Below are 27857 nucleotides of genomic sequence, written 5' to 3'. Positions count from 1 at the left end.
TAGACACTTAATGGATAATTTCTTTTTGGATGTTCTCTCTCCAGGACAGAGAGCCTGGTCTTCTCTTCTTTCAGAGGTGGGCCCTCCAAACTGAGAGAACATAGGGGAAAACTTAAAGTTGGTTTCACATAATTTTAACCACACCGTTGTACAATTTAATATTTTGTACAAAATTTACGTGACACCCATATGGTTATATAGAAGAGGACTCAGGGCCTCCTCTGACTGTCCACGTTGTGGTGATTCCGAGGCAGATCACTTACATCTGTTCTGGGATTGCCCAATGGTGAGTAGGTATTGGAGCTTGGTCCAAAAGAACCTGGCGCATAAACTTAAAATTGTTGTCCCTTTGTCCCCCAGGATATGGGTCCTGGGAGATTTATCTGAGGTTAATTATCAGCCTATAAAATGCCATCTGTTGATTAAGGTGATGTTCTTGGCTAGGCTCCTTATTTCTAGATCTTGGTTTTGCTCTTCCGCCCCAGATTGCAATAACTGGCTGGGCTTGGTTGAGAAAGTGAAAAGTTATGAGAAGATCCTGTACAAACAAAGAGGATCCTACTTAAAGTGGAATAATTTATGGAAAGATTGGGATACGGTTAATTAATTAGGACCCTTCCTCCTTTGTTTTTGTTTTTTTTGTTTTTGAAGGGTGAACCCTGCCATCCTCCTCAGTAGGAGACCTCCACTTGATTTTTAAATGTTCTCACAATTACGGACACTTCTATGTAATTATTGTTAATTATGTCCATAGATTAGAATTGACGGACTTATGGACTTTATATGTAATATGGATATAAATTTTGTATTATAATAATAAAAAAAGATAAAAAAAAAAAGATACGCCTTTGTATTTTTATATTGTGTTTTTAATTTCACTTGTCTGCAGAGTAGCTTTGTGTATATGAGCAAGCTAGTTAGCAGAAAATGGTATTAAATATATGCACCGAACTTGAGATGTTAAATATCATGTTGGTGGTGGCAAGTAGATTTTGAGGTGTGCGACCCGGGGTTAATTGTTCCTCTGTCCACATACATATGTGGTGGAGGGTGGTGAAGTCTTACCTATGTACTTTTAACCGGAATTGAAATAAAGACTACGCAGATTCTCAATCTTTTTCAAGCTCTTTACATCAAGACAGCATTAATTATAAGAAGGTGACAGTGACATTTATGACTGTGGGTAAACACATTGTAGTCGTGATATCAAATAGCCTGTGTAAAAACACAACGCACTGACGGATTTCTTTCTTAATTAAAACAGTCTCTAAAAATGATCTCTTTTTGGTGGCAGATGTCTTCTGAGCCTGGAGAATTGTGTCCACCATTTTGGGCATATTGAGTGGGAAGAATCACAAAAGTTTCAGTTTTGCTGAAATTAAAACCTTTTGGGGAAATAATAATGAAATTGATTTGTGTAGAATTAATTCACCGGTCTCTAGTATATGTCCTAATTTTAGTTCTACAGATTTTTTACAGCCTATATTTTAACATATTTTGTTCAGGATATTAACCCAAGTACAGCCTAAAACTGAGCAGACTGAATAAAAATAGCACTAAACTGTCCAGATGTCCCTGAGAACAGGAGCTGCAATATAATGATCTAGAAGACCTTACATATACAGAAAGATGCACACTATAGGGACAGGGAGTTTGGAGTGTGTAAATTCAAGCATAATGTACTCGCTAACCTTGACTTTTTAAAATTCAGTTGCTTCATACCTCTAAGGCCTCATGCACACGACCGTGCCGTTTTTTGCTGTCCGCAAACCGTTTATCCCCAAAAAACAGAAGCCGCCGGTGTGCCTTCCGCGGACCGGAACGGGCGGCCCATTGTAGACATGACTATTCTTGTCCGCAAGACGGACAAAAATAGGACATGCTATATTTTTTTTGCTGGGCCTTGGAACGGAGCAACGTATGCGGACAGCACACTGAGTGCTGTCCGCATCTTTTGCAGCCCTATTGAAGTGAATGGGTCCGCATCCGAGCCGCAAAAACGGCAGCTCGGATGCGGACCATCACTACGGTCGTGTGCATGAAGCCTAAAACAGATGGAAGAGATTAAAGTTAAAGGTGTTCTCTGGGATTTTAATATTGATGACCTATCCTCAGGATAATTTATCTATATCAGATCGGCGGGGGTCTGATCAGATGTATGAAGGGAAGGCGCGTGCAGTGTGCGCATGCTGTCTCCCTACTCTCTTCCTGCTCACTGCTGCTATATCTATGGTGAGCAGGAAGAGAGAAGGGAGATGGCACTGCACACACTGATCATACAGCTGATCGGCAGGGGTGCCGGGTCTCCAAACCCCTCTGATCTGATATTGATGATATTGAGGTCATGAATAGTAAAAGCCCAGAGAACACCTTTAACAAAAGTAATGTCACAGTATCTAAAATTACTTATGGTAAGTTGGTAAGTATGTGGTAAAGGTCTAAATACATAGTGAATCTGGTTGTCCAAATGCATGTATGTATGGAAACAGAGAATATTTTATAGTGGAGACTGTGCTAATCCATCTCCACTGCAGCAATATTTTCTTTTATTAACCATCAGCTTACTATTTCCTAGTCTACTAACATTATGAGTGTGGGTTATCTACAAATGCTACCGTCTATTCTTTATATATATATTGTGGGGATTCGCTCTGGTAGTTAGGATAAGCAGGCGCAGTACAGAGGCAAAATACAAGTTCGTAATTCAAACTTCAGTGTTTATTCACACATGATGCCAAAAACAAAACTTCCCTTTTGCAGTGTTGGTGTTACTTCACACCCAATGGCAAGTTAATAAAACAGAAGTCACCTTGGTGGCAGTTCTGCTTCAGAAAGTTCAAATACAGGTTTTAGGCAGCCTGTTCCCCTGACACACGGTTCTCTGTGCAGCCAGCCAGTAGCGCAGGGACAACACGCGAGGTGCACGTGGACCGATGAGGGGTCAAGTAATAAAACACAGTTCATCAGTTTACTCACGGTTAGCAGAAAGCCTCCCTGGGCTGGCAGCACAGTGTTGAGGTGGACAGCACAAAATCCTCCGGGGCACGCACTGTGGTAGGGAGCATCAGCCAAGATGGTGGTTGAGGTGCCCTTTATGTTAAGAGTGCTTAGGGTGCTTGTTGCAGCTGAGTCCCTTGATGGTATTTGTCGTGACGCCAGTACCGTTAATGGTGGTACAACCAATAGTGGTAATAATGAGGTAGACAGTGGTAAGGTGCAACTCACAACTTTTACTGATATTGACTTTGGTTGCAGCAGTACAAAATACAGTCTCTTGTTGATATTAGAGTTAATCTGCAGATCCACTGTTCCTAGGCTTTCTTAGGCTTGATTTGAGCTGTAGTTAGGGAGTACCTTATTCCTGTTGATGTGCTCAGTCCTATACCTTGTCCTTTCCCTCCAAGCTGAATATTGGGACAGGTAGCTACTCTGTTTCCCAGAAGTATGGTGTGGCTGCCAGAAGCTATAAGTCCTCCACCATGCGCAAAGGTGTCTGTGGCCCTAAATAATGGCTATTATCACCGATGAATCTTTAGGAAGCTTGTTTCTATTCCAGGGAGGCAAACTCTCTCCTACTGATCAGGGATGCAAGGGTATAGTCCGGCCACAGAATGAAAATGCTCTTCTGCCCCTCACACCTTGGTACTACCTCATAGCGAAGTTGGGTCCACTCACTAATCTGTGGTGTGGAGTCTTCACTCTGCATTCTCTCCCACTAATCTAATCTGATCTACTCAGATCTGCTCTAAAACTGTCTCACTAGGCCTGAACTAGGTATATATAGAACCTAAGTTTTATCCCCATCTAGTGGTGGGATGTATAAATTACACCTAATCTGCCTGGTAACAGGGATTTTGCAGATAAATTAGTACAAAGTCACATAATACAGCATAATACAATTTTTAGGGTCAAAAGTGCTTTTAAGCAGTGCCCACACACATGTAGTGGGACGCTGCATCTGCTCTCCAGCCCAGCACAGGCCTCAGATCCCAGCACACAGATCTCCTAAGCTCCACTGTCATACGGAGGTAATCCTCCCCACCTGGCAGTTCTGGCTGTCTTTTATACCTGGCAAAACCCGACCTGGAAAGTGGGGAGTAGTCACTCACCCAGCACTTTGACGACTCCAAGTAAGAGCCGTCCCGGATCAGCTATTACAGCCATGCTTAGTATGAAGGTGTCAAACAACAACTGCTGCTGACACATAAAAACCGGCCAGGAACCTCTGTGACACGTACCTATCATCCACGATGATTCCTTGTACCTTCTTACTATATATATTGTAGGAAGGAACAAGTAGTTGTCATTGATGGGCGGTATGTGTCACCAAGGTTCCTGGACTCAGTGAGGTAAGAGGCGTTTTTAGTTTTTTTCCTGAAATGTCATTATTGCAGTCTGACACTACAGCTGGTTAGTATGGCTGTAAAACTGATCCAGGACGGCTCTTACTGGGAGTAGCCAAAGTGCTGGGTGGGTAGCTACTCCCCACGTTCCAGGCCAGGTCTTGGGAGGCTTATAAAAATCAGTCTGGACATGGCCTCTTCAATGAGTTATTTTTTATTTTACTTCTAGGGATCCCTGTACATTTCAGATACTAATAAATAAAATGTATAGTACTATTTATATCTAAACGTGTACTATGTCTATTATATACTTTGCCGTTAATTCTTTAAACGCGCCTGTTAGCACTGTTCATTATGGTTCATGATTTGATTTAAATGCTACAGTAAAGATTCAGACTTACTAGTGACTGATGAGCAAATTTCCTGAAATTTGATTCGGATTCGATTTGGCTGAATCAGTGGACCAATTAAGGTCAGAATAAGTTTGATCCAAATGAAAGTGCCCCAATTGCCCTGACAAGTTGTGGATAACATTATGGGGTTTCCTATGACTCTTTAGACTCTTGATACATTTCTAAAATTCTGATTCAGTTTTAACACTTTTTTTTTTGGAAATTCAGGTTGAATTCAATTGGAACCAGTCAACACTTACTACAAGTAAATCAGTAGAAGAGACAGAGATACCATATTTACAAATTTATATGCCACTTAGGGACAGCAGAAAACTGATTGGAAGTAGTGATGGACGAACATCGGCCGGAACGTTTCACGAACCGCACATTCGCGGCGGGCCTCATTCACTTTAAAGGCAGGGAAACCTGAAAAACCTTCAGGTCATATTTGCAGCCACAAAATACTTACTAGAAGTGCACAAATAGTCCCACAACATGGACAGTGACATACCAGAGGGGGATCAATGACAAAAAAATATATTTTAATCAGGGGCCATTTTTATGCATCTTAAAGGGAAACTCTCAAAAATGTGCCCTCCTGGAGCCTAGAAATTTTAAATTTTAGGCCACAGGAGTACAGGCCCCAAAAATTAGGCATTCACCTAACAGAAAAGGTATTTTATGCCGCTGTATATACATAAGACAAGGACCATTCTTTGTTCTGGGTGGTGGCGGATATGTATGGGCTGGCATGAGGAAATTCAATTACACGTGGTCCTCACAGGTGTTGAATTCCTACGAGATCCATGTCTCATTCATTTTTAGAAATGTGATGTAGTCCGTAAGCTTGGCGAGTGTGTTTATCGGTCACGATCCCCCCCCCCCCCCCCCCCCCCGCTGCGCTGAATGTCCTTTCGGACAGGACACTCGACGAGGGGCAAGCCAAGAGTTCCATGGCAAATTGTTCTGGCTCTGGCCACAGGTCAAGCCTGCACACCCAGTAGTCCAGGGGTTCCTCGCTTCTCAGAGCCTCCACATCGGCCGTTAACCCGATGTAGTCAGTCACCTGTTGGTCTAGGCGTTCCCTGAGGCTGGATCTGGAGGGCGGCTGTCGATGGGTTGGCTTCAAGAATTATCTCATATCCGAAGTGACCAACACATCTTCAAACCGCCCTCTTCTTGCAGGCTCAGTAGGATTGGTACCCGCACCTGTTTTGCTGTGGGTGGAAATTACTCTGCAAGCACCCGCAACAGCAGAATGCAGCATCTCTTGCAGCAAGGCCTGGAAATGCTACAATCTTCCAGCCCTCTGTGATGCTGGTAACATGCCATTTTGTGTTTGTACCGGGGGTCTAAGTACGTTGCCACCCAGTACTGGTCCTTGCCCATTATGCTTTTTATACGGGAGTCCCTCTTCAAACACTGGAGCATGAAGGCCCCCATTTGCACTAAATTGGAAGCGGTGGAGCACCCTGGCTTCTGCTTAGCACCCAGGAGAATGTTGTCCTCAGACTCCTCCCCCCAGCCACGAACAACACCAGGAATCCCCAAAAAGTTTAAAGTGCCCCTCAAAGCCTGCTCTTCTTGCTCCTCCTCCTCCCCCCAGCCACCATCCTCCTCTGACTCCTTTTCACACTCCTGCTGACTTGTCTCAGATGGAATAGCCCCCCCCTGGGAATTCATTCAGCATTGCGACTTCCTCATCTTCCAGCTCCTGCTCCTCGACAGCTTGATCAATGACACGACGCAATGCACGCTCCAGAAATAAGGTGTAAGGTACGATGTCACTGATGGCGCCCTGGCTGCGACTGACCAAATGGCCGCAGAGGTTTACATGCATCGCACATGAACAGCCACTGGCGCGGTAAAAAGAAACCAAGTTCCCCAGAACCTGTCCTGCCGCAGAGTTTGTATGAGTAGTCATTAATGGCACGTTGGGCTGTTCTAGCACGTCGGACTGTCACAAATCAGACATCTGATGGGCAGGTGGTGTCACCGCTGAACGTCAGCAAGGCGAGCCATGTCCATGTAAGATCTTCTAAAATGGCCAGATATGTTCCTGGCCTGCCGCAAGACGTCCAGGACCCCGGGGTATTTGGCAACGAAACGCTGCACGACTAAGTTCAGGACGTGTGCAATGCACGGCACGTGTGTCATTTTGCCCAGTTTCAGTGCGCTCAGAAGATTGGCATCGTTATCGCACACCACTTTACCAACTGTCAAATTGAGCGGGGTTAGCCACTGATCGGCCTAAGACTGCAGAGCTGAAAGCAGTGCAAGACCGGTGTGGCTCTTGGTTTCCAGGCACAACAGACACAGCACAGCATGGTAATGTCTCACCTGGCATGTCAAATAGATTATGGGGAGCTTGGGGGATGCAGCGGAAGAGGTCGTAGCAGTGAAAAAAGGAGTCAGCTGAGGAGGAGACAGAGGATGGAGTAGGAGGAGGAAAAGAGGCAGGCCTGCATGCAATCCGTGAAGGTAACACCAAATCCACATGGGTGCCACAGGTTACATGCTTGATGGCCGTCAGAAGGTTCAGCCAGTGGGCAGTAAAAGTTATGTACCTTCCCTGCCCGTGTTTGCTAGACCATGTATCTGTGGTCAGATGTATCTTGGCACCGACACTGTGTGCCAGAGATATATTCACTTGCCGCTGAACGTGGCCATATAGCTCTGGGATGCCCTTCTGGAGATGGGAGGCCAGGTGCCTTCTTAAGGCGGTCGTCCCTAGGTAAGTGTTGGGCTTACCGCGACTTATGCGTTGACAGCACAGGCTGCAGATGGCAACACTATTGTCAGCAGCTGACATGTTAAAAAAAAGTCCACATTGCGGAGCCATGGGAGAGTCAAGATGTGACCGTGCATGGTGGATGGCTCGCTTCTGATACATTTGCAGTCTGCTTTTTTGCCTCCGGTGCACTGAGAGTTCTGCCTGTTTCTCCTCCTTCTCCTCCCTATCTGCTGCTCCGTCTCTCCCTCCAAACTGCCCTCCTCTTCCCTACTTGTGGGCACCCATGTGACATCAATTTACACGTCATCATCGTCACCTTAACCACCACTGACATTAGAGATCTCGGAGTAGGCAGCAACAGCGGAGACCACCCTCCTTGGGCTGATATGGGTACTGTCGTCAGACCGCTGCTACCGCCATTGCTACCTCCTTTTCCTCATCCGATGCCAAGAATGGCTGCGCATCGGTAAGGTCTTGGAATAGATGGGAAAATAATTCCTCTGACTCGAATGGAGGGGATATGGTGGTGGTGGTGGTGTCTTTGGGGGTGCACACAGAAGAGAGTGAGGAGGGTGTAGATACAGAGGATAAGGAGGGTGCAGAAGCGGAAGGCTGAGTGAGCCACTCAACCAACTCTGGTGCATCCTTTGACGTAATCACACGTACCTTCTCCAACTTCCCACTTAGGCTCTGGCCTGGTGCACCTGCCCGACCCCTACCACCCCTGCAGAACGGCCTGACTCTTCCTCTGCCTGTCATTATCAAAATCGCCCTGTACCAAAGTCCCTAGAGAAGAGCAGTATTTTGTGGAAGCAGGTTTATCGCAGGCCTTAATCAGTTTTTTTGGGGGGCAACAGGTTTATCACACCCATTGCAATTAGTTATTCCAATAACGTTTGTCCCTCTATATAGCTGCGTTATCGCAGCAGAACCACACACAACTGCTGCACAATACAAATGCACTATAATTTACTTTCTATGTTAGAAAGTATATTATATCACACCCCTCAGTATAGCACACCTATACCAGTCCTTAAAAGGACTTTTGTGGCCATATTCGCTAGTGTTTGGTCTCCCTAACAGTCTGTCCCTGCTCCACACAGCAACCTCTCCCTATAATGGCAAAACACAGAATGTAAAATGGCTGCCAGATCGGGTTCTGTTATAGGGTGGGTGTGTGTCCATGTGCTGAAGCGTCTCAATTCGCTGTCCTGTCCCACCTGATGGATGTGTCATGTGTCAAAGTTCGGCTGAATGCAAAAGAATATGGCGCATGAGAACATCGCCATATGTTCGGCGAATCGCGAACGAGCAAAGTTTGCCGTGAACCGCAAGGCCAACTCTAATTGGAAGCTCCTGTGTGCACTGTAATACAGTCGAAGAATAGAAGAGTATGATAACCTATAGATTCACATATTTCCCTATAATTTTAAGTTACATTAACATCTAGTATACTCTACAAAATGTTAGAAAGAAACACAAACAACTTGCAAACAAGTACAATTTTAGTAAAGAAGTCAATATATGCTACATTTCACAGATGGATATAAAAGTTACTCCAATAATAACAAGGTAACAATTTTCAACAGAATTGCTTTGTGAGGAAAACAAAGTCAATGGTGCCCTCTAGTGGTCTTCCTAAAAACTTTATACAAAAAATTACTATTACAAAGAAAGGTGTAGCATGTCAGTTAATTGCAGATACATCTCTGAAAGGAAAGAACATGTTGAAGCCAAATTGTGTATGGGAGGTCCAAGTTCATGTACCAAAACTGAACTTACAAGAAGAAGAATAATGTATTACTAAGGGAGGTATAAATTCTAGCATGTTCTGTTCTCTGCCCATGTCTATCAAGTCTCTTCATTTTAGGAATCTTAAATTAGTCCAACCTATCATCTACATAGTCGTCATTTTGTCAGTATGATATGTTTTGTTTTTCTACATTCAGATCTGATGCAGAATTAAAGGGGTATTCCAGTTATATAAAGTTATCCCATCTCCACAGGGCAGCACACTGGCTTAAGGGTTAGCACTGGTGCCTTGCAGCCAGGGACGTAGCTATAGGGGTGCAGAGGTAGCAGTCGCTACCAAGCCCAGGAACCTGAGGGGGCCCAAAACCCTTGTGCCACATAAGAAGACACTGGTATTATAGGAAGTACATGCTAGTCAAGTTACACTTCGACTGGTGGGAAGGGGTAAGGTCAAAGTGCCGTTTCAATTTTTGCCTCAGGCAGCATGAAGTCTATGTGCTTCCCTGCTCCTGGCCACAAAGCACTGAGGGAAGGGGGGCCCCGAGCTGAATCCTTGTAGCAGGGCCCATTAACTTTTAGCTACGCCCGTGCTTGCAGCAGTGGAGTCCTGGTTTAGAATCTGACCAAGGACATCATCTGCCTGAAGTTTGTATATTCTCCCTGTGTTTATGTGGGTTTCCTCCCAAACTTCAAAGACATGCTGATAGGGAACTTTTATTGTGAGTTCCATTGGTGACAGCAAATGATAATGTCTGTAGAGTGCTGTGGAATATGTCAGCGCTATATAAGTGAAAAAAAATAAAGATTTGTGGGGGTCCTACTGCTGGGACATCCACGTCTCCCATGAATGAATGCAGCAGCTGGTCGGGCATGCATGCAGTGGCTCCATTAATTTCTATAGGATTTCCAGAGATAGCCGAGAGCAGCTTAAGGGTCCATTCACACATCCGCAATTCCATTCCGCATTTTGCGGAACGGAATTGCGGACCCATACATATCCGGAATTGCGGACCCGCACTTCCGGGTCCGCAATTTCGATTCTGAAAAAAATAGAACATGTCCTATTCTTGTCCGCAATAGCGGACAAGAAAAGGCATATTCTCTTAGTGCCGTCAATGTGCGGTCCGCAAAATGCGGAACGCACATTGCAGCTGTCCGTGTTTTGCGGATCCGCGGATCCGTGGATCCGCAAAACACACACGAATGTGTGAATGGACCCTTAGGATTCTGATACAGAATGGCTGCAAATACACATGTATTTAAAACTGTGTGGACATGGCCTAAGTTGACTATTAAAGATAAATAAATCAATTCTGCACAAATTGAATTAATTACAAATTTAACCAAAAATTTGAATTGTGGTGAATCCAACAGAAATTTATCTAAATTGTGGCTACCATTTTAAAGATCAGAAGACAAAGCACATTCTACCTAACAGGGATACGTTCTAGGACACCCGAGTTTCATACACAACTTTACAGGGCAACTGGGGCACCTTCAAGTAACTTTATTGGGACTCAATTAAATCTAACTGCCGATTCCACCAAATTGGACCAAAAAACATATTTTGGGAAATTTGCTTGTCTCTAATGACCATGCATTCTTCTTAAATTTAAATTGTTTTACTTTGTAAAGGGATCCGTTACGTCATGTATTGCCAATATAAAGAAAGATGTTGATAATTACATCCAAATTTCAGGCCCTGCGTTGATTTCAGAAAGCAGGTAAGGCTACTTTCACACCTGCGTTCAGGTGTCCGCTCGTGAGCTCCGTTTGAAGGGGCTCACAAGCGGCCCTGAACGCAGCCGTCCGGCTCTAATGCATTCTCAGTGGAGGCGGATCCGCTCAGAATGCATTAGTCTGCCGGCGTTCAGCCTCCGCTCCGCTCAGTGAGCGGACACCTGAACGCTGCTTGCAGCGTTCGGGTGTCCACCTGGCCGTGCGGAGGCAAGGGGATCCGTCCAGACTTATAATGGAAGTCAATGGGGACGGATCCGCTTGAAGATGACACAATATGGCTCAATCTTCAAGCGGATCCGCCCCCATTGACTTTCAATGTAAAGTCTGAACGGATCCGCTCAGGCTACTTTCTGACTTAGAAAATTTTCTAAGTTATAATGCAGACGGATCCGTTCTGAACGGATGCAAACGTCTGCATTATCGGAGCGGATCCGTCTGATGAAACATCAGACGGATCCGCTCCGAACGCTAGTGTGAAAGTAGCCTTATATACAGTGATCAGCTAATTGTGATTTTACCTGAAATGGGGTTTTCTAGATGGGAAACCCTAAGCTTTCTATAACATTTTATCCGTTCATATTGTGCAGCAAATGGGCTCAACATGTACATCAATGCTAGAGGCAGGCCACATAGCTGCTATAAGTCAGCGGAGAGGAGGGCTAAGATATTGTTGTCTGCATCCTTCATTTTAACACTGCAGGTGGTTATGCCATCTAGGGCTGCAGGTATCGACTATTTTTGTAATTGAGTATTTTATCAAAAAATTTGCATCAAGGATTTTTTTTTGTCGAATTACTGTATTCAATTGAGTAATCGTTTCAGCCCTAATGTCATCCTGTAGTTTGGGGTGCAGTAATGGTCCAAAATGTGGCTATGCCTCCCTCACAGCTATGTATGCTATTGTGGTTATAGCACCCTGTAAGAAATCTTCTGTCCAGTGGCTGACATGCAATACCATGAACGTGTCTTCATATGGCTACAGAACAGAATCAGTAATCTTTTGTTTGCTAGGTCATTCTAGGTACTTTAGAAGGCCCAACATGAAGATAAAGGGACATTAATCTGTCAGGGAAAAAGGGAAGTGTGGTGAGATCCAGGCCATGGCTGCCAATTCCTTTACAGTCCGTACAAATAAGGCACTTTTTTCAGCGTCTGTGAAAAAAAAATAGATGTGTCTGTAATTTCTTTTTGAGGCTGGTGGTATTTGAGCAGATCATTATCATCATTTTCTGGTTAACACTAAAGACTACTTCAGTAGTAGTCATATCAGTATATTGAGCGGAAGACCTGTGTTACTCATAATCTTTATCATTTAGCGTGGTTTTCCAATTTGTCCATAAAAATGTTGCCCATGATTTTTAAATAAGTTGTCCTGAAAAGAAAAAAGTCAGGTTAGCAACCCTTCTCTAAAGCTGCTACAGTCATATTGCTACAGCCAGGACAAGGCAATTGTCAAACCTATGAAAAACGAACTAAGGTTAAAAACGACTCTTGTTTTTACTTTCAAAAACTATTCCTCCCCACCCTACCGAGACAGAAGCATGCTTGGTTTGGCTAGGTGTGAATGTTTCCATAGGGAGCGGGAAGTAGGCCACTGACAAACACCTCTGGCAGCAGCTTGCCTCCCTTGAGAACAAAGCAATCAAATGCAATATACTCAATATTATTTTCAGCTGGCATCTGCTAAATTGACATTGGCCAAAATTGGCAGGCCCAACCAACGTAAATATGTGTATGGCCACATTAAATCTGTACAGTATACAGACTGCATATATAGTATGGCTGCCCTTGTAATGAAGGGTATTATTGCATACTTTGGAGCAGGGCACATTGGTGGGGCCAGTGCAGAAATTACAAGATTATGCCTCACCTTTCTTAGCATTAGTAATGAGGCCCCCTTAGTGCCTTCAACACAATAGTTTTACCCTCTTAGTTTCCCCACACAGTAGGTATGCCCAGATAGTGCCCCATCACAGTAGTTATGTCTCCTTAGTACCCCCTCACAGTAGTTATGCCCTCTTAGAGATCCAACACAGTAGTATATCTCCTTAGTCACCACTCACATTAATTATGCCCCTAAATTCTCACTCACAGTAAGAATGACTCCTTAGTGCTCCCCTCACTTCCATGTTGCCCCTTTAGTTCTCCTTACAATAGTGTTTCCCCTTTAGTGCCCCTCAAAATAGTGCAGTTCCCTTAGTACCCCCCCTTAATATAGTGCTGCTACCTCAGTGCCTCCTCACAATTGTGTTGCCCCCTTAGTGCACCCTCACAATCCTGAAGCCTCTTTAGTTTTAATAAAATGAAAAGTAATTCATCCTAGCCCAGTTTCCTCAATAAATAGAGCATATTATGACCCGGCTTGTGCTTTTTCTTGCCCAGCAGATGTGATTACTGTACATCACTGCATCAGAGATCACAGGCCAGTGAATGGTGGAGCAAGGAGCTGATGGCTCCTAAATGCACTATTGTATTAACTGTGTCAGTGCTGGGCCAGCCCTCCTGGGAGTGCAGGACAGTGTCTAAAATCCAGGACTGTCCATCTGAATCCAGACATGACATAATTATACAGGAAGCAGCAAGTTTTTGCTAATTGTATGTGTACAGCCACACAGGTTTCTGCATGCAGTTTTGACAGCCATAACCAGGAGTCAATTAGTGCATAGCTAAAGGCTCATTATTGCAAAAATTCAGCTTGGTCCCCCTTCCCTCAGTGCTATGTGGCAAGGGGCAGGGGACTCTCTATTGCCTGAGGAAAAATTTGAAAAAACAGCACCGCCCACCCCTAAATTCTTGACCTCACCCCTTCGATCCAGCTAGAGGTGCAACTTGAAGATTCTGGTCCCCGGTGCAAAATCTATAACAGAGCCCTCCCAATATGCACTTTCTATAATACTGGTGTCTTCCTATGCAGCACAAGGGTCTTTGGGCCCCTCAGGCCCCTGGCCTGGTAGCAACTTCTACCTCTGCACCCCCTATAGCTATGCCTCTGTAGTGAATAAAAAAAATAAAAAAAAGAGAGGAAAAGTTGCATGTGTCCATGATCATTTTTACACTTTTACGATCCATACCAGATTTTGGCTTTCAAAACTGCATGTAGAAACTTGACCATGTGGCCATACACTAAGGCTTTAGCACATCCGTACTTTGGTCCGCAAAAAAACAGATTCACAAAATATGGATACCTTCCTTGTACAGTCAAGTCACTCGTATCAATGGAAAGTACTATTCTCTCCCACAATAGGTGTCCGCAAGACATGTTCTATAATGTGCAGAATAGCCATAGAAATCCACAAAAAACATAGATGGTCCCACAGAAATAAGTGGGTCAGTGTGATATCCACATAAAATGCAGTGAGCACATGGGAAAAAAATACAGTCACGTGCATGAGGCCTATATGTAACAGTATAAGTGACTCCTATCAAGTTTTATTTTGGGTTATGGGTTGAGAAAATTCAGAAGAGGAGATCACACATGCATAATACATCTCAATCCCGACCATTTAGTTCAGTGCTGAGCTAATTGATATGTAATATCTGTAGAGAATGAGACTGACTTTTAACCCTCAGTTCCAGTTTTCTGAGGAGCTATTCACATTACTCCATGTAATGCATAATAATGTTTCTAAATATCATTTTAATTGAGGCAGTCAATCAAAATGCTCTACTGCTTAATGAGCAAAGATGTGCAGCAAACCTGGGGACACATCAAAGTTTTTGATTTAATTTCACTTAAATGAAAATATAACTTTACTTTTCAGAAAGCAGAATATCTAACTTATAAGCTGCAGTTCAGAGCCAGGACCCACCCTACATTTATGCTAGGCTCAAATAATCGAACAAAAATTTACACAAATACTTAAAAGGGTAATCTGAGATTAGAAAAATAAACAGAAACAGCGCCACCTACTACTGTGAGTTAAGTCTGGTATTGCAGCTCAGTCCCATTTAAGTAAATTCAGTTGAGCAGAAGCACAAAGCATAAAACTGAGTGGAACCGATTCACTTATAAAACCTACAGCTTAATGGGGTTTTCTGGGATTTAAATATTGATGATTGATCCTCAGGATACGGTAGGTCGGATGAGCACTGCGGCCTATTTATAATATATCAAGCACAGTGCCGTACATTCTACAGTTCCTGTGCTTGGTATTACAGCTCAGTCCCATTTACTTGAATGGGACTAGACCGCACAAAGATCATGCGACCGATGGTTATGACATCACACCCTAAGAAGAGGCCATGGCTCTTGTCCAAACTATCCTGAGGATCGGTCATTCAGACTATTAATCATATAGCTGACTCAAACACTGAAACCTTGTGTAGGCGTTGTTGTATTATATCAAGGAAAAACTCAAACTTCTATATTCCCATTACCCCTTTTGTCACCTTTCACACTCTCATACGTCTCGCAAATTTTATCACTACAGTAAACTAGGAGTGACAAATTGTCACTGCAGAGCTTTTAACTGATGAAATGTCTGATCAATGGCATCTCTGGTGGTTGGGCCACTGTCTCACAGTGAAACAGATGCTTTCTGATGATTAATCAGAACTACCTACCTCTGTTTGTATCTCATCTACTTTAGTATAAAACTAATGTAACCTTACATTTCTAGAGATCAATAAAAGAATGTTCCCTCTTTGGGATTCAATGTGAATTTTGTATATTTGCAGCATTTATCAAACACAAAATAGTATATAGCTCTCTGCCAGCAAATAAGGAAACTACAATTCATATTATGGTTGTAACTCATGCATGTCCGCAGGTCTTAATGTGACCTTCTGCAAACCTTTGAATGCACATATCCAACTGTTCAATGTTAGAGGACAGCAAGTTGTGCAGCAAGTACTCAAACAAGGAGCTTAATGACAAAATTCACAACAGGTGTTTGATCCATGAATCGCCCAATAAATGTCCTGGTTCAACTTCTATCTCCTCTCTCCCCCTTTCTTTCTTTTTCAATATCTTTTTCTATCTTATCTTTTTTATGTATAAAAGGCATATGGTCCAGACAACCATGGTCCCCCTTGATACTTTGATATACTTTGCTAAGCAATTATTAGGTCTTTACTTAACACCTCTAGGAGTCATATAGGGGACTGAGATCATTGCTATACCGCATGATATTACTTATGGATCTATAAAGATACGTCAAATAGTTAATATATGTAATGTATATGACCTGTGATATCAACTTTGTATACTACTATATATGGCCAAATGGTCATTGTTTGTTTTGAAAAACTCTGAAAATAAAGAATTTACAAAAAAAAAAAAAAAGAATTGGTTTTTAAACAGTCCTCCTCATCATGCTGTTCACATTTTTACATCATGAGACACCTAACAATTGATCAACAGTACCTCGCCATTGCGAGGTTTCAAGCAGGATGTTCTCAGATGGAAGTGGCCACTGAGCTGAGAGTGTCACAGAGTGTCATCAGCAGGTTGTAACAGAGATACAGAGACTGGAAGAGTCACAGAAAGGCATAGAAGTGGACGTCCTTTGGCCACATCCCACACTGATGACCGCTTAATTGTGAACAATGCCCTGGGGAACCAGATGATGGTTCACCTGATAGGCTGGGAAAGGAAAGATTTCACTGTTGGATCAAGACGGGAAAAAGGCTAGCCCTCCATACACAGCTTTGTGGATTGCATATACCAACTATGAAAGCTGCATTTGATGTACACCGTGCCTGTGTGACATATCCATTGACTGCTGTAGTAAAGTATAGGGAAGCTGTTACAATTAACCCAGTCATCTCATTACTTCATCCAATATTATCAAAACACAAATAGCTGAATATGTGTTTATATATCAAATAGCGCACCAAAAATATGAGAATACACATATAATATAACATGATCCTTTATTGTTAAAAAGACATACAAAACACAAAATCTGACATAATGCATAATTTAGATAAAAGAAAAGGTATCCCACGGCGCAAAAACCACCCAGTAGTTAGAGTGATATGGGTTATTATTTATTTGAGCAAATGGTACAACGCGTTTCGGGGTTTAACCCCTTCTTCAGGTACAATTGGCTTGCATACATACAGATAAAATTGCATACATTTAAATACAGTGTAAAAAACCCGCCAAAAACACACAAGGGGCGGGGTAGGGGCAGGTCAGTGGGCGGTACTGGATGAGCTCTCAGAGCTATGTGAACAAAGGGTTTAAAATACTTTGCTACTTATCAAACTTGGTTTTAATATATAGACTTGGTGTCCCTATTCAAAGGCAGATCGTTCCTAGTGTTGCGATTTCTACTTATGATACGGATGCAGAGGAAGTTATATAGGAAAGTTTGAGGTGGTGCAGACCTGGTGATGTGATCACATGACTGTTAACATGTGACCGCCGACGAGGTAGGATCGTGGGCGTTCTTGCAGGACCTGGTGATGTCATGCAATGCGATCACATGACTATACCATGTGACCGCCGTCTAGGGAAGATCGTGGGCGTGAGGGGGAGGCGGCCGCTGGAAGCGATTGGCGGTCGCAAGCGGCAGTGGCCGGTCACATGCTGGGAGACGTCACACTCCATCTCTTGGCAACCAGACGCTGCTGTTGCGTCAGAGAGGGGGAGTGTCTAATTGAACTGGCTGAAGAGCGGTACATATCTATACTGTACAGACTGGAAGCAATGGGACCTTTATAAAAAGCCTGATTTTGGACTAAAATAAATAGATAAATAGATAGATAAATAGCATTTAAAAATGACATTTGAAAATGATGGAACTTATATTGGGCTATATTAGGGAGTTAAATAATTAATGGGTCAGAGGGTGGATGTCCAATTGGAAATGAACTGAACTAAGGTGGGTGTATGATATTTGATGTATATGACATATCTAATCATTTCTTGGGGATGGCGGAAGGAGCAGGGTATAAGAGAATAAAAATAAGTGTGATTACTACGTCGCTATAGTGTCTAATTTATTGGATGACAGAATTATAATGACTGGAGGAGGATCCTTGAGTGGACCTCTAAGGACCGGGGATGTGTTGGGGGGGGGGGGGGGGGGGTTTGACGGAACATGATTGTACACAGGTGGTGTGAGAAGGAGGATGGGACATATCAGGGGGAGGGGGGGTGGTTGGGACTGTGGTGTTTGCATGAGTTAGAAGGGGAATAGTGGATTTTAAAAATTGATTTCGAAGGCCTCATTCAGGCCATATGGATTGAGGCACTTTAATTTGTATATCCAGAACATCTCGCGTTTCCTCAATGTCTGGATATTATTGTATCCGTTAGAACGGACTTGCTGGATCGGGGTAACCGTGAATCCCAAAAAAGAGCCTTGGTGGTGGACGGTAGCATGTCTGGAGATACTATGCTGGAGGAATTATTTCTTCACATTGGATCTGTGTTTGTTAAGTCGATTGCGCAAGGTCTGTATGGTGCGCCCTACATAACGGAGATTACAGGGACACGTGATGAGATAAATGATGTTGGATGATCCACAGTTTAGTTGGTCCTTGATTTTGAAACATTCGTCATTTCGGCCCATGAAAGAGGTGGTATTATTCAGAGATCTGCAGCAGAGACAGTTGGTATTAAGACTCCGGGGAGCTATAGATGTAACCAACCATTGCTTCCAGTCTGTACAGTATAGATATGTACCGCTCTTCAGCCAGTTCAATTAGACACTCCCCCTCTCTGACGCAACAGCAGTGTCTGGTTGCCAAGAGATGGAGTGTGACGTCTCCAAGCATGTGACCGGCCACTGCCGCATGCGACCGCCCATCGCTTCCAGCGGCCGCCTCCCCCTCACGCCCACGATCTTCCCTAGACGGCGGTCACATGGTATAGTCATGTGATCGCATTGCATGACATCACCAGGTCCTGCAAGAACGCCCACGATCCTACCTCGTCGGCGGTCACATGTTAACAGTCATTTGATCACATCACCAGGTCCTGCACCACCTCAAACTTTCCTATATAACTTCCTCTGCATCCGTATCATAAGTAGAAATCGCAACACTAGGAACGATCTGCCTTTGAATAGGGACACCAAGTAACATAGTAACATAGTAACATAGTAACATAGTACATAAGGCCGAAAAAAGACATTTGTCCATCCAGTTCGGCCTGTTATCCTGCAAGTTGATCCAGAGGAAGGCAAAAAATCCTGTGAGGTAGAAGCCAATTTTCTCCACTTTAGGGGAATAAAAAATTTCTTCCCGACTCCAATCAGAATAACTCCCTGGATCAACGACCCCTCTCTAGTAGCTATAGCCTGTAATATTATTACGCTCTAGAAACACATCCAGGCCCCTCTTGAATTCCTTTATTGTACTCACCATCACCACCTCCTCAGGCAGAGAGTTCCATAGTCTCACTGCTCTTACCGTAAAGAATCCTCTTCTATGTTTGTGTACAAACCTTCTTTCCTCCAGACGCAGAGGATGTCCCCTCGTCACAGTCACAGTCCTGGGGATAAATAGCTGATGGGATAGATCTCTGTACTGACCCCTGATATATTTATACATATTAATTAGATCTCCCCTCAGTCGTCTTTTTTCTAAAGTGAATAACCCTAATTTTGATAATCTTTCAGGGTACTGTAGTTGCCCCATTCCAGTTATTACTTTAGTTGCCCTCCTCTGAACCCTCTCTAGCTCTGCTATGTCTGCCTTGTTTACAGGAGCCCAGAACTGTACACAGTACTCCATGTGTGGTCTGACTAGCGATTTGTAAAGTGGTAGGACTATGTTCATATCACGGGAATCTATGCCCCTTTTGATGCAACCCATTATCTTGTTGGCCTTGGCAGCAGCTGCCTGACACTGGTTTTTGCTGTTTAGTTTGCTGTTTATTAAAATTCCTAGATCCTTTTCCATGTCAGTGTTACCGAGTGTTTTACCATTTAGTATGTACGGGTGACTTGCATTTTTCAGTGTTAAACCTCATCTGCCACTTATCTGCCCAAGCCTCCAATCTATCCAGATCCCTCTGTAGTAGTATAATGTCCTCTTCAGTGTAAATTACTTTACACAGTTTAGTGTCATCTGCGAAAATTGATACTTTACTATGCAAGCCTTCTACAAGATCATTAATAAATATATTGAAGAGAATAGGGCCCAATACTGACCCCTGAGGTACCCCACTAGTGACAGTGACCCAATCTGAATGTGTACCGTTAATAACCACCCTCTGTTTTCTATCACTCAGCCAGTTACTTACCCACATACAGATGTTTTCTCCCAGTCCGAGCATTCTCATTTTATATACTAACCTTTTATGCGGTACAGTGTCAAATGCTTTGGAGAAGTCCAGATATACGACATCCATTGATTCGCCGCTGTCAAGTCTAGAACTTACCTCCTCATAGAAACTGATTAAATTAGTTTGACATGACCGATCCCTCACGAAGCCATGCTGATATGGCGTTATTTGCTTATTTCCGTTGAGATGCTCTAATATAGCATCTCTCAGAAAACCTTCAAACAGTTTACCCACAACAGATGTTAAACTTACCGGCCTATAGTTTCCAGGCTCTGTTTTTGGCCCCTTTTTGAATATTGGCACCACATATGCCACGTGCCAATCCTGTGGGACATTCCCTGTCAGTATAGAGTCTGCAAATATCAGAAGTAAGGGTCTGGCTATGACATTACTTAATTCCTTTAGGATACGGGGGTGTATGCCATCCGGTCCTGGCAATTTGTCTATTTTAATCTTTTTAAGCCGCTGATGTACTTCTTCCTGGGTCAGACAGGACACTTTTAATGGGGAATTTATTTTTGCATTCTGCATGTCATCTGACAATTTATTTTCCTCAGTGAATACATTGGAGAAAAAAATATTTAACAGCTTTGCTTTCTCCTCGTCGCTCTCTGCGACTCCCCCCTCATTACTCTTTAAAGGGCCAACACCTTCAGCTTTATACTTTTTAACATTTATATAATTGAAGAACATTTTAGGGTTGGTTTTACTCTCTTTGGCAATTAATCTCTCGGTCTCTAGTTTGGCCGCTTTTATTTGTTTTTTACATGTTCTATTTTTTTCCTTATAGTTTTTCAGTGCTTCCGTGCAACCCTCCTGTTTTAGTGTTTTATATGCTTTCTTTTTGTCATTTATTGCTTTCTTTACAGTTCTATTTATCCACATTGGTTTCTTTTTGTTCCTTAACCTTTTATTACCATACGGTATGTACCTCTGACAATGAGTTTTTAGGATGTTTTTAAAGATATCCCATTTTGTGTCTGTATTTGTGAGGACTTTGTCCCAGTTAGTTTGGCCTATGGCCTCTCTTAGTTGGCTAAATTTAGCTTTTTTGAAGTTTGGTATTTTTGTTCCTCCCTGTAGAAACGCTCTTTTGAATGATAATTGGAAGGTTATTACTTTATGGTCACTATTTCCCAGGTGTCCCCCGACCTGCACGTCTGTTGTTCTGTCAGGTCTATTGGTTAATACTAAGTCCAGTATGGCCGTCCCTCTAGTCGGGTCCTGAACCAGTTGGGAGAGGTAATTGTCTTTGGTTATAGCCACGAACCTGTTTCCCTTATGAGATATACAAGTTTCAGTTTCCCAGTCTATATCTGGGTAGTTGAAGTCCCCCATAATAACCACCTCATTATGATTTGCCGCCTCGTCTATCTCGGTTAGTAGTAGATTTTCTGTGGACTCTGGTATATTAGGTGGTTTATAGTAAACTCCTATTAGTAATTTATTGTTGTTTTTAGCTCCATGTATCTCTACCCATAGTGACTCCACATGTTCATGTCCCTCACTTATATCTTCTCGGACTGTCGGCTTTAGACAGGACTTTATATAAAGGCAGACCCCTCCCCCTCTCCGGTTTTGACGATCCTTTCTAAACAGACTGTCTATATATTAAAACCAAGTTTGATAAGTAGCAAAGTATTTTAAACCCTTTGTTCACATAGCTCTGAGAGCTCATCCAGTACCGCCCACTGACCCGCCCCTACCCCGCCCCTTGTGTGTTTTTGGCGGGTTTTTTACACTGTATTTAAATGTATGCAATTTTATCTGTATGTATGCAAGCCAATTGTACCTGAAGAAGGGGTTAAACCCCGAAACGCGTTGTACCACTTGCTCAAATAAATAATAACCCATATCACTCCAACTACTGGGTGGTTTTTGCGCCGTGGGATACCTTTTCTTTTATCTGAACTACTGGCTTTCTGCGGGATTCCAGGCATCCCTGAACAGAAGTATCCATCCCGGGCTGCACACCATCCGTTGTGAGGAGTTCATGGCACTTTGATATACGTCTACATTAGAGTTGGGCCTAAACTAGCACAACTCTATCAGGTGAGCCTCCCCAGTGGAGATACCTATTTTATCTACTTTCTTTACGTTATTACCCTATGGTGCGCCATTCTTTTTTTTTGTTCTATAGTGGAACGACGCCTGTTTCTAATAATGCATAATTTAGCAGCAATGCAGGAAAGTGACATAGTGAAAAACGGTCCCCCCCAGAAGCCACAAGAAGGTCAGCATATACAGTCATGGCCGTAAATTTTGGCACCCCTGAAATTTTAAGAAAATGAAGTATTTCTCACAGAAAAGTATTGCAGTAACACATGTTTTGCTATACACATGTTTATTCCCTTTGTGTGTATTGGAACAAAACCAAAAAAGGGAGGAAAAAAAGCAAATTGGACATAATGTCACACCAAACTCCAAAAATGGGCTGGACAAAAATATTGGCACCCTTTAAAAATTGTGGATAAATAAGATTGTTTCAAGCATGTGATGCTCCTTTAAACTCACCTGGGGCAAGTAACAGGTGTGGGCAATATAAAAATCACACATGAAAGCAGATAAAAAGGAGAGAAGTTCACTTAGTCTTTGCATTGTGTGTCTGTGTGCGCCACACTAAGCATGGACAACAGAAAGAGGAGAAGAGAATTGTCTGAGGACTTGAGAACCAAAATTGTCCACAGTGCGCAACATTATCAAGAAGTTTGCAACCCATGACACTGTAGCTAATCTCCCTGGGCGTGGACGGAAGAGAAAAATTTATGAAAGGTGTCAACTCAGGATAGTCCGGATGGTGGATATGCAGCCCCAAACAAGTTCGAAAGATATTCACGCTGTCCTGCATGGTCAGGGAGCATCAGTGTCAGCGCAAACTATCCGTCGACTTTTAAATTAAATGAAACGCTATGGCAGGAGACCCAGAAGGACCCCACTGCTGACAGAGAGACCTAAAAAAGCAAGCCTACATTTTGCAAAAATGAACTTGAGTAAGCCAAAATCCTTCTGGGAAAACTTCTTGTGGACAGATGAGACCAAGATAGAGCTTTTTGATAAAGCACATCATTCTGCTGTTTACCGAAAACGGAATGAGGCCTACAAAGAAAAGAACACAGTACATACAGTGAAATATGGTGGAGGTTCATTGATGTTTTGGGGTTGTTTTGCTGCCTCTGGCACTGAATGCCTTGAATGTGTGCAAGGCATCATGAAATCTGAGGATTACCAACCATTTTGGGTCGTACTATAGAGCCCAGTGTCAGAAAGCTAGGTTTGCGTCCGAGATCTTGGATCTTCCAGCAGGACAATGACCCCAAACATATGTCAAAAAGCACCCAGAAATGGATGGCAACAAAGCGCTGGAGAGTTCTGAAGTGGCCAGAAATGAGTCCAGATCTAAATCCCATTGAACACTTGTGGAGAGATCTTAAAATTGCTGTTGAGAAAAGGCGCCCTTCCAATAAGAGAGACCTGGAGCAGTTTGCTAAGGAAGAGTGGTCCAAAATTCCGGTTGAGAGGTGTCAGAAGCGACTGACTTCAGTTATTTTTTCCAAAGGGTGTGCAACCAAATATTAAGTTAAGGGTGCCAATAATTTTGTCCAGCCCATTTTTGGAGTTTGATGTGACATTATGTCCAATTAGCTTTTTTTCCTCCCTTTTTTGGTTTTGTTCCAATACACACAAAGGGAATAAACATGTGTATAGCAAAACATGTGTTACTGCAATACTTTTCTGTGAGAAATACTTCATTTTCTTGAAAAATTTCAGGGGTGCCAACTGCCAACCTTCACGGCTATGACTGTATGAGTCTCAATGGAGTGTGCAATCTCTGTAGGAAAAGACACAAACAATGTTTATTAATGCTAACCACATAAGAACACCCATTATGCTACAAACATACTTGCATAGGCCTATACTCATGCTGATAAACATGTGCCAAGGATCCCAAACTAGAGATGCCAAAGAAAGTTGTATGACACACTCTAAGCAAAGTGAAACAATGAGGGGGGACGGGACCATTTTTCACTATGTCACTTTCCTGCATTGCTGCTAAATTATGCATTGTCAGATTTTGTATGTCTTTTTAACAATAAAGGATCGTGTTATATTATATATGTGTGTTTTCATATTTTTGGTGCGTCATCTCATTACTTCCTGCACAACTACTACACAGCAACATGTTGACATCATGATAACCCGGACCCTGCCTTGCACCTCAAAACCTTCACCACCAAGGGCACCTCAACTGACGTCTTCTGATGAACCCAAACCAGAGTGCCCCCTATAATTTGGAATGCTAGGTGGAATTTACCACGGTCTGGAGTTCTTATAGGGGTTGTCTGAGATAATTCAAATCTGATACAGGTCCTGCAGTAGTTTAACATAAAAAATAAATAAAAATCATCTTATACTCCAATCCTCCTGCTGCTGCTTATTTACAAACTGTAGCTGGGACATGTCTGTATATGGCACTAGACTGCTGCAGCCAATCACTGTCTTCAGTGGTCTAACATTGAGGACAGTGATAGGCTAGTGACATTCCGTACACCTGCACATGCCTATGCATGTCACAGTGTCGTTCAATATCTTAAACTTTTTTTTAAAGAATCATCTTATACTCCGATCCTCCTGCTGATGAATGCCACGCAACTTCAGGTGCATTTTAGACCATTCAAAACCGTTTACATCATTATGGTTTGCGTTCTAGATGACTTGCAAGGGTACCCAACCATAGGCATCATCGTTTTACATGGGCCAGGGAGCATCTACTCTGGATGAAGTGGCAGGGGCAATATTTAAATTTGCGATATTTCGCGAATATTTTGTAGAATATTTGTCATATATTTGTGAATTTGCGAATTCGAGATTATATTCTTTATTGCGAAAATTGGCAATGCATTATTCGCGTAATGCGCGCTAAATACTGGCGTGGGGTAGGCAACTTTTCTATTGGTTGCTAGGGATGTTGTTAAGCTGTAACAAAGCCTTCTCATTGGCCCACAAGCTAAAAGAAGGGAGGGATGTACGGTGTTAAAAAATCAAGCAAAAAAGAACAGAATATTCGTCATTACGAATATATAGCACTATATTCTAAATATTAGCAAATTCTCGAAGTGCCGATATTCACGAAAAAAAAATTGCTTTTCAAATATTCTCGCTCAACACTAGATGAGGGACCAGTGGGCCTCAGTGCTGTTCACTGATGAAAGTCGATTCTCGCTGAGCAGAAATGATGACCGACGACGATGGTAAAGATGTCAAGGAGAGCACTATGCATCAGCCACTGTTGTCACCAGACGAGCCTTTGGTGGTGCTGTTACAGTGTAGGCAGGTGTATCTAGTCAATACAGAACTGCCCTACAGTTTGTGAATGGTATAGTCAGGTGTGTACATAGAAATCACTGGGTCCCATAGCAAGAATCTAAATTGGGCCCCCATTCCCCTTTTATAGCCCCTCCCACTACCCATTCCAGGCCTCTCCCTTTGTTCCATGAACTATTCTTGCTGCTGCATTTTCGAATTTATGCCATCAGGGCCGGATTGGGATTACAAAACAACCCTGGCACACAAAAGAGCTATAATAGATGCAGTGTGTACAGATGTATAGTATATACAGCAGTGTACTGTTATGTGAGGTACAAGGTATAATACATGCAGTGTGTACAGGTATATAGTATATTCCGTAGTGTACTGATATGTGAGGCACGGAGTATAATATATGCAGTGTATATAGTATATACAGTAGTGTAATACAGATGAATCATCGCTACCGCTCCCTTATTTCGCAATTCGTTACTAACTAAACGCAATTTTATCTCCTCCAGTGTATCAATACACACCAATGCCAGTAAATGGCGGTGTTGAGTTAAAGTACTAGATTAATCAGTAGTACCGTACTTTATGTGAATTTCTAGTAGTGTAACTGGATGTACAGAGATGTATCTGGCTCCTGATACAGCCCGTAGTCATCCCGACACTGTACAGGACCGGGCGCTATAGGGGATGGCACCTGAACAATCAATTATTAAATAAAAATAAAAAAATGGGTGAGCGGAACCACACAGACCTACAGTACATCGGGGTGGGGAGCCGCAGGTACGGTACTGTACCCCACTGCACCCGACTGTACTGTCCTGTACCCCACTGCACCCGACTGTACTGTCCTGTGCCCCACTGCATCTTATTGTCTACTGTATGTACAGTACTGTACATGTGCTGTGTATTAATATCGCTATCCGGCTCCTGATACAGACCGTAGTCATCCTGACACTGTACAGGAGCCGGGCGCTATAGGGGATGGCACTAGGGTTGAGTGAACCCGAACTGTAAAGTTCAGGTTCGTACCGAACTTTACGGTGTTCGGTACCCGAACCCGAACATTTCAGTAAAAGTTCGGGTTCGGTGTTCGGGTAATATTAATATACCATCGGATCAGAGTTTTCTCCAATCCGATGGTATATTTTAACTTGAAGCGTCCCCATCACCATGGGAACGCCTCTATGTTAGAATATACCATCGGATTTGAGTTAGATCGTGAAAACAGTGTGGCACCTGAGGGGTTAATTGTGCGGATCACAGCCCCCTGTAAGAGATCAGGTGCTGCCAGGCAGCAGGGGGCAGTTATGTACACAGTTCTTAGTATATTCTAACTTGAAGCGTCCCCATCACCATGGGAACGCCTCTGTGTTAGAATATACTGTCGGATCTGAGTTTTCACGATCGTGAAAACTCAGATCTGAAAAAGCTAATACTATTATTTTCCGTTATAACCATGTTATAACGGAAAATAATAAAGTTAAGTTTGGGTCCCCATTGACTTCAATGGGGTTCGGGTTCGGGTCCAAGTTCGGATCAAGTTCGGGTCCCGAATCCGAACTTTTTTAAAAAGTTTGGACACTACTAGAAATTTACATAAAGTACGGTACTACTGATTAATCTAGTACTTTAACTCAACACCGCCATTTACTGGCACTGGTGTGTATTGATACACTGGAGGAGATAAAATTGCATCTGTACATCCAGTTACACTACTAGAAATTCACATAAAGTACGGTACTACTGATTAATCTAGTACTTTAACTCAACACCGCCATTTACTGGCACTGGTGTGTATTGATACACTGGAGGAGATAAAATTGCGTTTAGTTAGTAACGAATTGCGAAATAAGGGAGCGGTAGCGATGACTCATCTGTATTACACTACTGTATATACTATATACACTGCATATATTATACCCCGTGCCTCACATATCAGTACACTACGGAATATACTATATACCTGTACACACTGCATGTATTATACCCCTGAATCCGAACATCTAGGTGTTCGCTCAACTCTACACCTGAACAGTCAATCATTAAATAAAATAAAAAAAATGGTGAGTGGAACCACACAGACCTACAGTACAACGGGGTGGGGAGCCGCAGGTATGGTACTGTACCCCACTGCACCCGACTGTACTGTCCTGTACCCCACTGCACCCGACTGTACTGTCCTGTGCCCCACTGCATCTTCTACAGTGCATCAACACTTCAGCCAGTAAGCCAATAAAATAGTAACAGAGGACAGGAGGTCAGTGGGGCGTTCTCACAAAAACCTTTGTTCAATTCTATTTAATAAATATCAAAAAATGGCAGCATACGGGGGCAGAGCT

At 43.0% G+C, this 27857-nt stretch overlaps 1 long non-coding RNA gene across 1 annotated transcript; it reads right to left on the bottom strand.

The window, feature by feature from the left end:
• Positions 1-27857, bottom strand: LOC121006023. The gene is made up of 3 exons (XR_005780009.1): positions 27846-27857; positions 12463-12471; positions 1-90 (listed from the first exon to the last, which is right to left on the bottom strand). It is a non-coding gene; the product is annotated as an uncharacterized LOC121006023 (long non-coding RNA).

The sequence above is a fragment of the Bufo bufo genome, chromosome 6 (assembly GCF_905171765.1).
Source record: "Bufo bufo chromosome 6, aBufBuf1.1, whole genome shotgun sequence".
Taxonomy (NCBI): Eukaryota; Metazoa; Chordata; class Amphibia; order Anura; family Bufonidae; genus Bufo; species Bufo bufo.
This window is presented reverse-complemented; position numbering and strand designations above follow the sequence as displayed.